A 15,774-nucleotide genomic window follows, 5' to 3' on the forward strand; every position below is an offset into this window, starting at 1 on the left:
TTTTGATGCCAGAAATTTTTGTTTACTGACATGGATTCATTCATTTTAATAAGTACCTGCAATGTTGGTATTATATATTCTCATTAGGTGAGAAAATTTGCACAAATTTTAGTGATTTATTCAAGATAACAGTCTAGATGATGTCTCACAGATGCTCAACCTTTGTTGTGATTACAGCACTGAAGGGTTAATGCTTTCAGTATATTTCTCATTTCTGCAAAGCACAGACTTTGTAAAAGCACAGCATTTTGTTTAAAGGTTGTGTTTAGTTCCTCTAAACCAACAGAAATTAAAGGTTTTGGAAACCATGTCAAGCTCACTGTATAGACTGTGCACAAACGTTGTGGTTACTTTTGCCTACCCAGTGACTCACCCCTGGTTGTTTTGGTATTCTTAAAATATAGATTTAGCTTCAAATTCAGGTCAGCTTGTTTGGTCTCATTTGCTGTACTCTGTCTTCAAATCTGGAAGATATTTGTAAAATAATTTCTGTTCTCTGTGCCACGGACTTCCCAGAAATCCCTAGTATATTTTTTATTTCTATTTTCAATTGTAGATAGAAGACAAACTACTAGTTAAAAATAATTCTGTTATACAATCACTTAGAGGAAAGAAAAACCCTACTGTAGATTTCTAAGTCCAGAGGTAATGCTTTCTTCATGGTCCTACAAAAATACATCATCAACTGTGGTTAACAGCACCTGAGTGGACAGCTTACATATGCCTGCATTAGATACATCAAGAAGAACACTCAAGCATGAACATCCAAAACTTAAATGTGATCTTCAAGGGAAAACAAACAAAAACACAAAACAAACAAACAAACAAACAAACAACAACAGCAAAACAACAGCTGTTTGACATGATTTAGGAATGTGTCTTTGTTGCCTTTTTGTATTAGGATTACTACAATTTCCAATGTACACTTCTGTAATAGCTCAAATTGCTACAAAGGTATTATTCAGCTCCAGGGACAATGTTTTAAATAAAGTAGACTGAAGGAATTCACTGCAGTGTATTTCAGGGCAGCAATATGTGCATTTGCAAATACTTAGACAATAAGACGTAGTCTCCAGAAAATAAGTGGGAAAGATATTTTGTTCATAATAGCAATTAAGTCTATCCTGAAATCCAAGCCTGCTTGATAATTCTGGGCAGATTAGCTCCTTGTGCAGCTTCTGCAGCATGTTTCAAATGAGCAATAAACTACTTTTTTTTTTTTCTTAATACTTCCAATATTGTGGCCAGAGCAGCGGTACACTGCATTATGAGCACCTAAAATCCATCTCACATTCACCTCAAACACACTTGTATCATCAACAGCTGAACTTTCCCCACATCTTTTTGGACTCAAGGAATTTATTTACACTTATGTTCAAACCAAAGTAGAACTTCTTAGAATATGAGACTCAATTTCTGTTTATTTTAAGATCTAGATGAATAAACTCAAGAGCAATGTAAATGGTGATATGGCTTACAATTTGGCTTGCTCACCATTTGGCAGACCATAATCGCAATGTACTTGCCTGTTATAGGGCTGGTTTTGATTGCATGTGGCTATGCCTGCAGAGCATGAGTCTCTGCTGGTGGTCCATTTAATTCCCACATACTTGCTTCCTTCCTTCTTTAATGGTTTTAAAGATCATAATTATTCATGGATTCTTTCAGTTTGCCCCAAACTCCTGTTATGGCATATTTTTGCATAGATGATCATGTGTATTAAAAACACCATTTCAATTTACTGTTTCTACTTCACTTGTTTTTGATTGCCCAGCATCAAACAGCAGTGAAAGAACTTGTCTTTCTTTTGCAGTCACTAAATCCACTAATAACATCAGAAGGACTTCTGACAATCATCTAATTTCAGTCCCTCTTGCAAATTTTATAATTGTACCATGACTCCCAGGACACCTTAAGGAGACAAGAAGGAGTCAATCTTTCTGTCTACTCCCACTCTTATTTTCCAGAAACCACATTGCTATTCATTTGTTATCTCCTTTGTGTAACGGATGGGTGTATAAAATGTCACAAACAGGAATTAATAAACTGTACTGTGCAGGAAGTTTTGTGATCCTTTTTAAAATCTATTCCAACACTTTATAAAAAATGCTGGAGAAACTATTTTCAATCCAACAAAGTCATTTTAAATAGTCTTTAAGCTATCTTATCCCATGATCCCACAAAGTCTTTTCCATCATCTCTGATTTCAGTAATTCAGTTCTAACATTTCCAACCTTTTTCCTTGTTGTTTCCAAGAATTCCAACTACCTCTTAAACCTCTTAAACTTTTCTCTTCTAGAAGCAGCTAAGCTATCTGTACTAAGAAAGTCATTAAAGAACTCCTTCCGTCTGTCCAGAACTGCATTCTTGCATTGTCCTTTTTCACACTCTGAATTGATCTTCTTTTCTCCATGTGTGTTGTAGCTCTCATAAATTACTCCTATGTTATATGCATTTTACTCTGCATAGTCCTAAGTACTTCAGGTCCTTTTTTGGTTTTATCACACTTAGCGTGAGACCAGCTTGGAAGTTGCATTCTCACTTTGCATGTCAGTTTCCAATTACTTTCCCATGCGCTGTTAAACAATCCTTTGTTTCTCATACTTGGAATTCTCCTGAATTATCTTCTTTGATTCAGTCTGCCATGATTTCTTCTGAAGTCTATTTTTAACTGCTACCTTTTCCTGCCTGTTTTTCATATACCTCCGGCATGTTGTGTTTTATCTATAATTGGTCTACTGAATTTTCTTATCACGTTTGTGTGTCATTCCATGATCGATTCTTAGGCTTCCAGTTTTTGCCCTGAGACAAAATATATAATTTGATTACTAGAAACCTCCTCTGTAGATAGACATATACGCCTAATAACATTTTAAAGAAAGTTTCCATGCTATTCAACTGTGTCCTTAACTGCTACAAAATTAATTAATCTCATGTCATTGTTAATAGTTATGTCATAGACATAGACATCCCTTCCACTGTCTTCCACATCTTCCTTTTCTACTTTGCCACTACAGCCATCTACCACTACTTTGATATCACACCTTGCAAAATTCTTGAAGACTATATCACAATCAGCACAGCATTTATCTTTTATGATGTTAGATATTCCTTTGCTGGGAGCACATACATTCATTCCTAATATACTAGTTGTCCCAATAGGTTGACATATAGCCAGTTTGCTCATTGTTAGCTTCAAAGACAGTAAGCCTCATCCTTGACCTTCTTGCAGCCTTCTTGCTACTAAAAGAACCAGTGACACTTCTTCCTAAGAAGCAAAAATAGCTTTGGGCATCTTTCCATCCATTTGACTTGGCCTTTCAGACCACCTGGGATTGATACCTCTCTTTCCATGGCCATGATACCACTCACCATAGGGTTTGTTTCCATTAAAACATTTGTTGATTGTCTTCTTTGAGTAAACGAGCAAGGATTTCATAAACTTATTTAGCAAGGCTATCTTGTGCATGTCATCCTGTATTTGATCCACTATACTTTGGAGTACTCTTGGCCTGGGTAACAACATTACTTGTTTGTTCAGTGAGGCTTACCATGCAGCAAAGAATATTTCTTGGAGCAAGGAGTAAGTCTAAGCTTCAAAACACCTCCAGAACAAAGTCCCCAACTCTCTTGGAATTTGACTACCTGCGCCTTTGCACTCTTGAAAATTCCAGCCCAGATGCAGCACTGAATGCAGTTGTCAGATACTTGAGACGTCTCACAGAAGATGCATTTGGTGCTCTTTTCTGTCAGCACTTATTATGTCAGAATAAGAAAGAGAGATATTGTCTTTTAAAGCAGATGTTATTCCAAGATTTCTTTTTCTTAATAAAATCAATTGAAATTGTTTAGGCAACAGACAGCATGCTCTCATCAATGTCGTGTCTCGAAGTCTGTGAGAATTCCTGTAAAGCAAAAAACCAAAAACAACAAAACCACCACCACCAAAAAACCTATGCATTATTTTAAGTGAAATGAGCATGAATGCTCTTTCTCTATATATCTGTCCGTGTCTGCCTATGCATGTCTCAGGGTGGTATTGATGCTATAGGTCTAATTTAACCCTTATGAGGAAACAGTGACTTGGAATTTCTCTTCAGAATGTTGCTTTCTCCAGTTCCATTGTTTGTAATCTCAGGGCATGGCATCAAGTTCATGCTTTCCTGCTGTCAAGATGCCAGCTTTGCATCTACAAAGTAGGAAATAGAGCACTGTGAAGAAAAAGAAGGCCTTATTTAAGGTACTGATTGAGCAAATTATATGAGCAAATTTTAAACTGAATTTCTATTCATTCTCTTTGTTGAACAAAGATGGATTTGATAAAAGAGTTAAAACAGGTCCATTCTGAAATGCTCTGTTGCATCATTATCTCAAAACTGCTAACAGGTTAGTGGGATATGGAAGATTTTACAAAGTCTTCCTATGGAGCCCTGGATCAAGTTATACTCCAAAATTGCACACAAAGAGCATCTCAAAGCATTTATTTCCTAGGGCTGAGTGGGAAAGAACAGTCCAGTGTTTCCTCAGCTCTATCCCAAGACTGCCCAACAGTGCAGAGTTTAGTATGACTCTTACAGGTAAAAGTAAACAGAGATGAGGAAAACAGGCCAGCATTAGGAAGAGGTCAGCAGAAGGAAGAGGATTTATCTGGAAAGACCTTTACCTTGTGTGCCAACATCATGAAGTAGCCAGGGAATATGCTCTGCTAGCATTGTGCACTACAAAAGCTCTCAGATTATAAAGGAGAGACACTAGTGAAAATGAAGAAAATTCTGAAATGGATAAGTACTTGGGACACTTCCTATGCCATTTTAATAGATGCAATTCTAATGGATTCTTATTGTAAATTATTATACATTAATACCACCACAAGACACTTGAATACAAATCTGCCCCCTATATACAAATCATTTCAGCAAGACAACAGATTAGTAGGGAGAAAAAGATCTTGTAGAGAGAAAGGTGTTAGCATGGAAATTACATGGGCTGGTCTCAGTTTTAATGTTTCCACAGCTGTAAATCTTTGGGAACATCACTGAGGGTGAATACTACAACACTCAGCATTGATAATGTGTGAGTCTTTCTTCACCTAGAGAGAAATAACAGGCTTTGCCTAAACACCCAAGTGCTTCACACAACATCTTTTGTCTATGTCAGACCAAACAACAGGCATCCTAGAAGCCAGCACACTGATCCAGGAGGGCTTAGAGCTGACCGAGAGGAAATGACAGGAGGATGTGTATTTACCGGGTTTGTCATAGCCCCCCTGTCCCTGACACCAGTACCACTTACTGGGAAACGTGTTTTGTGTCACATGCAAGGGGGTCTGTGTATGTGTACCTCCTGTTTCTGCTTATCAATATCTTCTCTGGACACATTTGTGGCCAGGTCATCTGTTCTCATGAAAAACCTTGATAACTTAATAACTTGTTAATCAAAGTACCAAGACTGTGACCTAGGACCTCATCTGGTTTGAACAGATTTTTCTATGTGTGCTCTATTGTCAAGTGGGGTAATATTTTTATTTATATATTTTTTTCTGTTTCTCCTGTAGAAGTTAACCCTCTCCATATGAATTACTGAAATAGTCTTTGGGCAAGAAAAAGAAAACTGCTTCCTACAATCCTAGAATCACTTACATTGGAAAAGACCTCCAAGATCACCAAGTCTAACCTAACACTGCCAAGTCTAACACTAAATCTTGTCCCTAAGCACCACACCTACACATTTTTTAGATATTTCCAGGGCTGGTGACTTCCTTGGGCATCCTCCTTCTGTCTCTTGATGCTGAAGACAGCATTTAGGAGCACTGGGATTACTATCCCTGCTCCAAGCAGTATTTCTGTGTTTTAAGAGAAGAAGAAAAACTTGAACAGAAAAGTTTGAAACATATCTATGTGGAACATGTCAGAACGCAGTGACTAGAGTGCTCAGCTAGGAGATGACAGGATCCAGTTTAAATTCTTTCCTCTTTAATTAATTTGGAGTAAGGAGTTAAACACTGCTCCTCCATATACATGGACCACCTATTTCTGTCTGAGTTCTGAGTTGAAGCCTAGTGCAGAAGCCTAATGCCTCTAATGGCAGAAACATCAGAAGCCAAAAGTTTATAGGCACAAGTCAGACATTGAAAGATTTTAAGCAGCTTTACAGCTACACAGTAAGTGACTCTGTTGTAGAAGTTCTTATTGTTAACATGGTATGTTGCCAATGTTGCCACATGATATGTGGGCACCAGCATATAGGTGCTTAATTGTCCTTAGGGTCTGTGCTCACACCTTTTCCCTCCCCATTCCCTCCCTGGTAAGAATCACAGTACTTCTTCATTGCCACAATCAGATGATCTTTCCTATTTAGAGTGAAAAATGTTCCTGGCAAGAATAGTCTGCTTGGTGGATTCAGACCAAGGTGTTGCTGAATGCAAAATAATCGTAAGGAATGAACAACACTCATTGCTTTATGTGGCAGTTCTGGGCAGGCAGTCCTGAGATACCCTTTAATAATGAAATGACAGCTTGTGTAACTATGCTGAAATTGTTTTGTCATGTACAATATAACTAAGCCATATTTAGTATTGAGGTTGTAAATATCCTTGTTGCATACTTTTTGGTCCAAAAGTTTAAAGGCAAGATTTTTGAGTGGAACTAATCTTGGTACATGCCCAAAATGCTTATCTGTTCTTTCCAGGCTGAAACAAAATGAGACACTGCTTTCTCCTACAATCCTTGCTTCATTTAGTGCAGAAATTCTAGCACAACTGATAATGAAGAATTACAGTATAACTAACTACATTATAGTTTTTATAACTACATAAAAGTAATCAGTAGTAAATTTCTGAGCTTTCTTTACCTCCCAAACGTCCTGTGGTAAGTAGGGTGTACTGAAGTGTCTTCTCTACTTTTGAAAGTCGTTATTCCCAAATAGGATTAGCTGATTAAACAAACTCAGGAAATGGGATTATTCACTGTCCATGTCATATAAATAAAAATAAAAGCTTTGGTTTCTTTAGCACTTTTCACAAGCACTAAATAAGGAAAACAAAAAACAAAAAGCATGTCTGTGCAAATCCTCTCCAATTCCAATTCAAGTATACTATTGTTGAATATAGTTAGCATTTGGCAGAATAAACAGGTAGATGCAATGTGATTATCACCTTCCTAAATTGCTGTTTAGAGTTATGTTTACTGTGTGCATACTTCTAATTGTTGTACACACCAAAACAACATTTACATACTTTTAGAAAAGCTCACTAACAGCTGCTGGTGAGCACAAATGTATTCATGATTAGTTATGCTTTAGAAATGTCTTGGATTAAGTGAATCTACTTTATTAAGCACCTTTGTATCTAAGGGCCAAAAATGTTTGTAGGCAATTGCAATTTTATAAGCCATCTGTATTTTGCATTGGTAAAGAAACCTCGTCAAAGAGACCACTTTTTAAAGGTATAAAAGATAATGTAAACCCCAAATGTCATTTGAGAAGTCTTAATTGCTTCAAAATAGAGCAATTATGCACAGTGGTGAATTGAACATGAAGGAGCCACAGATTATATTTGTACGTTGTTTGGCTCAAAGAAAATAATTATTGATAGGGACAGTAGATGAGATTGATGAGTCTGGAGCTGTAGCCACTAAACAGGATATGCATTCACCCTGAGTTCATGTTTTCTAGAGAACATCTCTGAAATAACTAAGGAAAAAGAGAAATAGGAAGAAAAGGAAGCTCAGTCAGTCACAACAAGATTGTTTTGTAAAAGGAGAAAACAGGATTAACTATAATGAGATTATCAACTAATTCTGTGAGGCAACACCCATAAAGATCAACAGACAAAGGGGAGGGAGCTGGACTCTGCAGTGTTTTTAACAGCAACAATGTATCAGTGACAAGATTGAGTTTTTTTCCCTATAATGTTGAATACTGCTGTAGTTGTAGGACTGAACTATAATCTCTGATAGCAAGAGTAGTTTCTGTCCAGCACATAAATGGTGTTGAAGCTCAATGCTGAGTTTATAAGCCAAAATTTCTATAAAAAGTAGCCAGAATCACTTTTTTGTTCGTTTGTTTTGTTCTGTTTTTGTTAGTGGAGCAATATGTTCAAGTAAGAGAGCAAGACAAAATTTTCCTGCATTGTTCCTTTCTACAAGGCACCATTCTGCTTTCTGCTTATTTCTCTGGAAGCTTACTATTAAATCTACACGTGCAGCAAGACATCAAAACCTAGGCGAGCATGCGGTTTCTGTCTGTTATCATAGGAAGGGCTCCATAATTAGAAGAGTATAATCCGTCATGGTAGACTCTCCTCTTTATTAGTGAGAGTCTACTTATATCAGGGTCAAACGTGTGTTGATATTTGGAGAAATAACTTGTCCTACCATCATTCCTGCTACCAACAGTCTGTTCCCTGGCTTTCCTCTTCCTGTGTTGTTTCTGGTGGACTCAGAGCTCATCATATTCCCTGTGCTATTTAAAGAACTTCTTGGGCTGGTATTTTATTTTAAGGCTTCTACTGTATTCTTTAAAATACCAAAAGGAAACATTTATCCTCCACAAACCTTAGTAACTTTTCTGTTCTCAGTTCCTACACAGAGACCAGATTTGCCATATTAGGTATATAAAAAAGAATTAGCTTTAAAAACAGAGGCCCAAGTAGCATTTACCTCTTCTGCCCACTCTTCAAAGAGACTTTCTGTATGAGGGAACCCTGCCACAACTGACTGGGAAGGTCTTGGAATACAGCTTCAGATGTGGCATGTGTATCATGCTGAAGAGCTCCTGCTGTTGCAAAGGCTGCAGATGTGATCCAGGAGAACAAAACCTGCAACTGCTGAGAGCAGATGAATGTAAAAGCAGAGTTGTGTCAGCCTGCAGAGTTACTTCAGCCATATACAACTCCATCTCTTAGGGATCACCAAGACCTTCTTTTAACTACCTAAGATGTTCTACAACATTTACTCTACTTCTGATAATAAGATTGTCATGCCCTCTTAGTGTCATGCCCTAAATTATTTTCACAGGAACTCTCTTCTCCTGCTGAGTCTAAACAAGTGCAATATCAGCTTATTTGAAAATGTATCCTATTTTTCCTATCAAATAGGCAGAATTATGGCCTACTATTTATCTGGTGAATTTGCAAGGAAGGAAGTCTGGAAAGAATCTAAGGTTACTCATGAAAAACATCAGGACTCATTACTGCTATGTGTCCTGGATCATGGGCTACCTCTTTTGAGGAAGGACTTCTCTCGTAGGGGAAGCTAGGCCAGGTGTTTACCAAACGTGCTGTGTTACAAACACCTCACACATGAAATAAAATCTAATGATCTTGACTCTTACTCATCCTTGCTATTAATTTTTTCTCCTTTGCTTTTTTAACCTTCTGTGTCTATGGCACTTAAAGTAACAAGTAAACAAAAGATCAGCTGAACCCAAACCAGGTTACTGGCAGCCTGGGCTGATTTCTGGTAGCTGAAAAGAAGCCAAAAGAAGCTGGCTCATGGTTGTGCAAACAAATACCAGTAACAATGAAACTTTTTTTTTCTCTGCTATTCCCCCTGCCTAGGAGGAACATGGAATGGTTTGTTCCACAGACCCAAGTCTTGCAAGCATTAGTGCTAGCCTGTGTGTTAATTACCCCAAAATTCATAGAAGAATAAGCCGAAAGTGATATCTTCCCCACTGATCTCTTGTCATGTGTACAAGAACAGCTTCTTTCTCTTGAGCTGTGACAACCACATATCCACAGCTGCTCTCCAGGCCCACATACACAGAATCACAGATTAGCTGGTGTTAGAAGGGAACTCTGGAGGGCATCTTGTCCAGCATCTCCTCTGAAGCAGGACTAATTAGAACCATTTGTCCCAGACCGTGTCCAGAAGGCTTTTGAATATCTCCAAGGAGGGAGAACCCACCACCTCCATGGGCAACCTGTTCCTGTCACCCACATAGTAAAGAAGTGTCTCCTGGCGTTCAGACAGAGCCTCCTGTGTTTTAGTTTGTTCCCACTGTCTCTTATTCTGTTGCTGAGCATCACTGGAAAGAGGCTGTTGCTCAAGTATTTATAAACATTGATGAGGTCTGTCCTAAACCTTCTCTTTCAGGCTGAAGAGTCTCAGATCTCTCAGCCCCTCCTCATGGAGAGATGCTCTAGTCTTTTAAACATTTTAGTGGCCCGTCTCTTGACCTCTCCTTTACCTCCATAGGATTTAGTGATCTTAAAGGTCTTTTCTAACCTAAGTGATTCTACGATTCTATGATCTCATACTAGGGGACCCATAAAATATAGATACTACCAGCAACAGCTTCTTTTCATTTTCAGTAACAGCAAAGAGCACCCAATTGTCTCAGTGAAATTCTGTTTCCCTTCACAAATGTGCTGGAAGAGGTAAGATTTGTAGAACTCTGTCTTTGAATTCATTCCATCAGTGTTGTTACAGTGCCTTCCTATTCCCTGGTGGAGTTGTGCACTCTCCAGCACTACAGAACGCCTTCAAAAAACAACCATGTAACCATCCAAAAACCAAACAAAGCAAGCAAGCAAACAACAGAAAAAAAAAATACTTCTGAGAATATTCTCACTTTAATAAATCTAAAAAGACTATTTAGCAGAAACTTCCTCAACTTTCTCATTCTAGGTCTTCCTTACACAACCTCCAGAATGAACAAAGAAAACATACTGTTTGTTTCCAAATAGGATATCATACCCTTTTGTATGAAACCATTTACAGAATTTATCAAAAGAGAAAAATATGTTCTTAGGTCCAATGCATCAGATGCTGCCAACACATCACCAGACTCAAAAATCAGACTAGTAGATGTGACAGAACCTCTATTTGTTCTTTGCAACTTCAAAACTGAAAGCATGAAAGCAGGACCCTGCAGATTTGATATATTCTCTGTGTTACATCTTCATATTTTCCCTAGCAATTCCACCATTCCACCAGGTTTGGGGATGGTTATCTGGATGTCATGTTTTATATGTGTTTTTTTTTTTGTTCTGTCCTGTTTTATTTTGCTTTTTTTTTTTTTTTTTTTTTTTTTTCCCTAGAGGACAAAGTACTCAAAGTACTTACATGTCATTCTGATCTTTTTAAGGGGACACAAATTTTCCCTTTCAAAAGCTGATTCTTCTCTTGCCTTTCTGTTTAGAATTAATCCATTCCTGCCTCCTAGCAACCACTTACCATTACAACTACGGCCAAGACAGCAAGTAAACATCCGCTGTGTAAGTACCTAATGCAAGTGGAGTTAATGAACTGATTGTAAGCACTGCTCTCTCTAGGTAGTGCAGCCTGGAAATCTATCCATGTACTCTCTGTCAGCACTCTCAGGAAAGAGATCCTTAGATTAAGAGCAAACATAGAAAAATGCTGCTGACTGATAAATCTGTGCTACAGTAACTAAGGAAAAACATGCTTACCAAATGCAGATCTGATTCTGGACTTCCTACGGGCCTTACGAATGCCATACAGTGACTACCAAGGGGCCAAGAGCAATAGCACCTGCATTGATCCATTTAGCCAGAGCACCTACACTCAGTGCTTAGTCACTACAGGATCCTTCTACAGTCAGCTGAGAGAGGCATCTATAGACAGGCAGTTCAAATCTGAATCTGAACTGATTTCAGAGGGTACCCCTCGCTCTCTCCACTAACTACACAGGGAGTTAAGACAGCTAGACTTCTGCCATGGGCACCTCAGCATCTGATGTTTGATGCTGACATCATAACGGTAGAGTGGATCTGAGTACCTCAGATAACCCCTGAGTTTCAGCCATGCCCCTATCTCTCTGTACAAATAGGCAAAAGACTTTTAACCAGGCTGGTGTCATCTGATGTTTTCCTGTATAATTTGAACCTAAACTCTCCTAAGCAGTTCAGAGACATGCCTTATGTCATATAACAACTTTAGTCAGTGCCTATGCTACTGATATGTGCACATTTACATTACAGAGTTTACCTCCTCCTGGAGAATATACACCTGGATAGAATGTATCTACTCTACTTTTTTTTTTTTTTAAAAAAAAAAAAAAAAAGAAAAAAGAAAAAAAGAAGTAAATCATTCAGCATGCAACAACTGTATGCTAGACCAGTACTTTACACTTTCTCTCCAAACATAAATTAAAGCAGAAATATTGGTTTAAGAGATTTCTGTCCCTTGCCCCATATTACGGGTAAGAGCTCTCTAAGTTGTGCTAAGAGTAATATCTGTGGGATCATTTTATAATCTGGATCAATAAACTAACTTAATTCTATAAAGAAGCTTCCAAAAACTGAAGATCTCTTAGACTGAACACTGCATTTGAGAAATTGTTACCCTCTGCAGTATGTACTGGGGTTGTCTTATCGAGAAATCTGTTATAATCCTCAGTTGGATTCAGATCAGGTTTACCGATTGGCTTTTGGCAAGAAAACATGCCATGCACACAAAAAGCTTCATAAGCAACATATAATATGGTAAAATGTATGTGGAATACACTGGAGAGCTCATACAGGAAAGGAGGGATTCATCTCACTTCATGTTACACTTTGTGCAACATCTCTCTGCAGACCAAGAGGTTGCTTTATGCTCCTCTATATGCAATAGAGACGAAAAGGCTTTTAAAAATGTGATTCATTTCAGACGATAAGATGAATTGTGTTCTGCTAATGGTTCTCACCATTGACTCCAAGGAAGTGTGGAGTGACTAGCTCATCTGCAGGCTATCTGTATTGTAGATAGCTATGATAGCTATGAATTCCTGCTTTTCCTTGCACAGACATTATCAGTCACACTGTTACTTTAATGTGTGTGCACATGTATTTATATACATATATATGCACACATATAAAATGTAATAAAGTTCCAATCTAACATGCATGTCTGTATGCCCCCAGGTACAAGCTCATTCCCCTCTGATCATTCTCCCAAAGCAGTTTTCTCTTTATTTGTGCTACAAATCATCTGAGCTCTTCAAAGCTGAGAAGAAAGGCAATAAATCAGGCTTCCTTCTCTTGCCCTTGTCCTCCTTCATTCTGTCATATAGCAAATAAGCAGAAGACTCAACTACTGGCAGCAGCAATCTCTGTGCATGTAATAATTGGGAGTGGTTAAGCAAAAAAACAAAGAAGAACCAAGTGTTTGAATTACCATTAAAAAAAAAAATAATAATAATAATAAAAAAGAAACAGCCAGTCCTTGGATCTCTGAGCTCCATAGACAGTTTAAACACATCTCCTCCTAAGCCCATTAAGATGATGCAAGAATGTACAAACTCCAAACTTCCAAGGTTCCCCTTTAACTAAGATAAAATTTTAAGTTAAAGAAGTTAGTTAATAACTACATAAAGAGTCAGAGGTTGTTTGCTGTGGACAGTACTCCCCTTGCACAAACTTTCATATCTCCTCCATCATACAGTACAAAGAACTAAGCATCCTTTCCTATCCCTTGTGAACTAATCCACTCACTGCAATTGCAAATATCCAAAGAGGTGAAGGTGTCAGGACTTCTCCACCCTTTATAACTGGAAGCATCTCTTGAATCTGGATTATTCAGTCTGAACTTTACTGTTCCTTCTCTCTCAGTTCTCAGGACACTACATGTGTTGGACCTGCAGAAATTAATGGCATGAGAAAAATTCCAATACAGTTTCATAAAGAGCAGCTAAGCATATTCACAGGTTGTCTAACATCTGGAGATTTCTGGGCCCTTTTAGCTACATGCTAAATGGATTCAGGAATGCAGAGGATAAAATAAAATCCCTACCTCCTTTCTGCTGCTCTTCTCTCTTTGGACTAAAACCAAGCACTGCAGCACACAACATATTGCTTGTCAAAGCACTTTCCTGCCAAAACAATTTACAAACTCAAATTATGCATCACAACACCCTTGCAGGGTGGAAAGGATAATTAAAAAGCTGGCAACAAACCATTACTTGTTGGAGCAATCTCACGGAGGTCAAAGACTATGTATGGTCTGAGGAATTTTAAGTAACGGGTCGTGGGAGCACTGAGGCAGAGGACAGAATATCCATATATCACCAGTGTGCATCGATATGGAGGCTCCTCAATGCTTGCAGGCTCTGGGGCTCTCCTCAAGCTTCATTATTTCATCCCTCAGTGAATGCCAAGCACTTTTGAGAAATCAGGCTCAAAAAGCCAGACTCTTACAGTATGTAAAGCAGCAAAATGGTGACTAGTAAGATCTCAAAAGCACCTAGATTCCCAGCTTATGTGTGAAGTCCCAAAGACTCCAACCTGGCTCCTTAGATGCTTAAATACTTTTAAAAATAAGGCTCATCAAATACAAATCTCAGAGGCTGTGATCTTCATCCTCTGAACAAACACCCTCCCCTCTAGATCCCATTTCTAACCCCTTGTATTGTCTCCTATTGTCTCCCTGTAATGTCTGCAGACACTGCGGCACCATTTGGGCAATCTCTAGTGGTCTTCTTCTCTGCCAGTTCAGTGTTTATAATTTCAATTTCTTCCTGTTTTTAAAGTGGCTTATCTGGCACAATGTTATTACAATGTTATTATTTTCTGGCCCAATGAAAGTATGATTAAAGCAGATAATATAAACAGACTTTGGAAAAAGATGTCATTTAAATCCTTGCTGATTAGCTTCGTTCCTTTGTAAACTAACACTGAATTTGGTATGAGAGGTGGGACTTGGTCAGTTTTAACATCTGGACCCAGAGTCACAGGCTAAATTCACAGTAATTCCTATCTTTATAACAGAAAAAAACACTTACTTCTTTAACCCTAAACTTCCCAGGAATTGTTGCATTCAGCCTCCAAGGAGAACTCTGAAGTAAAACTCCATCTCTGTATCAAACAAGAGTCCAGAGCCCTGCTGCTCTGCAGCTGACTTCACTCTCAGGGAGGACCCTGTGTGAACATTTCCTAAGGCTACAATAAGAGAAGGGCAGGCAGGAACTTCCCACTGATGAAGATGTGTAAAATGTCTGTTCTTCTACCACCACTACCTCACCTGAAACTCATCTCTCCTTCTGAGTGAGTTTGAAACAGAAGGAAACACTTAGAGCTCATGGAACACAACCCTCTTTGGGAACTATGGAGTTTATTCATCAGGAATCATTCTCAGCTGCCCTTCCTGGGAGGAGCTAGAGAGGACAACTCCTATAGGCTTTCTGTAATTGATTTGTGATGGCTCAGGCTTACAGAGCATAAAAGAAAGAGTCTTCTATTAGGCTTAAGTAACCCAGTCACTACTGCAAGGAAAAGCAAACAAAGAGCTTCCCTTAGCTCAGACACTGTGGTATTCCCAGCCTGTGAACATTGACTTATTGATATTATGCACATATAGCCAAGTCCTGGCCTTCCCCACGTTTGCCCTCTCATTAGCCACATCCTGGCTACCCCACAATGCACAAACCCAGCGTGGCCACCCAGGCCGCCTGTGGGAACTGCAGATGCAGGAGGGGGAATAGCAGCTGCGGGCAGCATGGAGGAGCATGCACTACAAATGGCCCAACACGCTGAACAAAAGATGCAGACGTGGAGAGGGCTGGAGTCCTCCAGGTCGAGGGAATTCTCTCCCTACCAACTTGGCTGGGATCCACATTCCTACATTTCTGGCCCTGCCACAGAACAAGGCAGTGTTGTATAGGAAAAGGACGAATACTTTGTTGTGGGTAATATACATCAGGACAGCCTGAACAGAAAGCCAAAGTTTTACAGTTCCTCTGCTGGCCAGGGACCTGAACGTATAAACACTTAACAGACAGCACCAGATTAAGTTATTCTATAGCATTCTTTGATACGACCCACTGACCTGCAAA

The 15,774-nt window shown here is 38.8% G+C and overlaps 1 long non-coding RNA gene across 2 annotated transcripts; it reads right to left on the bottom strand.

Annotated features, from left to right (window-relative positions):
• On the bottom strand, positions 1-15,247 carry LOC137848513 (uncharacterized). Of its 2 annotated transcripts, XR_011091402.1 has the most exons (4): positions 14,725-15,247; positions 13,737-13,815; positions 13,439-13,581; positions 1-3,905 (listed from the first exon to the last, which is right to left on the bottom strand). It is a non-coding gene; the product is annotated as an uncharacterized lncRNA (long non-coding RNA). The 2 variants fall into 2 exon arrangements; XR_011091401.1 differs by lacking the exon at positions 1-3,905 and having other exon boundaries at positions 10,848-13,581; positions 14,725-15,234.
• Between the last annotated feature and the right edge of the window lie 527 nt (positions 15,248-15,774).

This window comes from Anas acuta, chromosome Z, assembly GCF_963932015.1.
Source record: "Anas acuta chromosome Z, bAnaAcu1.1, whole genome shotgun sequence".
In the NCBI taxonomy this organism is placed as follows: Eukaryota; Metazoa; Chordata; class Aves; order Anseriformes; family Anatidae; genus Anas; species Anas acuta.